Below are 1,618 nucleotides of genomic sequence, written 5' to 3' on the forward strand. Positions count from 1 at the left end.
GTCAGGTAGCTGTAAGTCTTGGAGATGGCATCAAAGGTGGCCTTGGCAAAGTTGCCCAGGGTGGCAGTGCAGCCTCTGGCTGAAGTGTAGCAGTCATCTATATGGGCCATCATCAGGAGCTTCTTGGGCCCAAGAGCAGAGACAATGCCAGTGCCTCTGGGAGCAGGGATGAGACGCACCAGCACAGAGCCGCAGCGGCCTGTCACCTTGCATGGAACAGTGTGGGGCTTGCCAATCTTGTTCCCCCAGTAGCCTCTCCTCACAGGGACAATGGAAAGCTTGGCCAAAATGATGGCCCCTCGGATGGCAGTGGCAACCTCCTTGGAGCACTTAACACCAAGACCAACATGACCGTTGTAGTCCCCAATAGCGACGAAAGCCTTGAACCTGGTCCACTGGCCAGCCCGAGTCTGCTTCTGCACTGGCATGATTTTCAGAACCTCATCCTTTAGGGACGCACCCAGGAAGAAGTCAATGATCTCAGACTCCTTAATGGGCAGGGAGAACAGGTAGATCTCCTCCAAGGACTTGATCTTTATGTCCTTAACCAGGCAGCCAAGCTTGGTGACGGGGATCCACTCCTTGTCTTCAGCTTTACCTCCACGAGCCCCTCGGCCACGACCGCGGCCCCTAAAACCGCTGCCGAATCCTCCGCAGAAGCCACCGCGGCCTCCTAATCCTGCCCGCCCCGCCGCGCCCCCCACCCCCACCCCGTCCTCCGGGCCCTCCCGCTGCCATTTGGTGTTTTCCCGAAGAAGAAGATGCGTGATGTACATCTTTTATCTCAGCTCTCAGTATGCAGAGACAGGCAGATCACTGAATTTGGGGCCAGCCTCGTTTACAGAGCAAGTTCCAGGACAGCCAGGAATACACAGAGAAACCCTGTCTCAAAAACAAAACGTAACAAAACAGAACAAAAATAAATAAATAATTTAAAAAAAGTAAGTATTCAAAACTGAAAAAGACAATTTAAAAAAGTCCCCTAGTCAAAAAAAAAAAAAAAAAAAAGTCCCCTAGTCTATAGCAGTCTCAACGATGTTAAAAATCCAAAGTTCAAAGTCTCTTCTGAGATCCATCCAATCACTTAACTGTAATCCCCAAAGCAAGACAGGAAACCAGCTGGGCAAACTCCAAACTCTGCATCTCTGTGACTGATGTCAAAGCGGTCCTCAGATCTCCAACTCCTTTTTCATCTTTGTTGACTGCAACAAACTGCTTTCTCCTGGGCTGACTCCACTCCCTGTTGGCAGCTTTCCTCAGCAGATAGCCCACAGCTCTGGCATCTCGAACATCGTGGGGTCTCCAAGGCAAGTTCTTTGCATGACCCCTTCAGTCCTGGGCCTTCAACTGCAATTGAAGGTGCACCTTCACTAATGGCCTCCCGTGGCCTCTCACAGTGCAAAGCTTCAGCTGCTCTTCATGATCCCTTCATGCCTTCAAAACCAGTGCCACCTGGGTGATTTACGCACTAAGTACAGCTGCAGCATGAGGTACAACCCTGGCTATCTCTGAAACATAGCTGCTGCTTCTTCTTCTTCTTCTTCTTCTTCTTCTTCTTCTTCTTCTTCTTCTTCTTCTTCTTCTTCTTCTTCTTCTTCTTCTTCTTCTTCTTCTTTTT

At 50.0% G+C, this 1,618-nt stretch overlaps 1 pseudogene; it reads right to left on the reverse strand.

Annotated features, from left to right (window-relative positions):
- Positions 1-2: 2 nt before the first annotated feature.
- Positions 3-1,618, reverse strand: part of LOC110298067 — a 9,058-nt pseudogene continuing 7,442 nt past the window's right edge.

The sequence above is a fragment of the Mus caroli genome, chromosome 7 (assembly GCF_900094665.2).
Source record: "Mus caroli chromosome 7, CAROLI_EIJ_v1.1, whole genome shotgun sequence".
Lineage (NCBI taxonomy): Eukaryota > Metazoa > Chordata > Mammalia > Rodentia > Muridae > Mus > Mus caroli.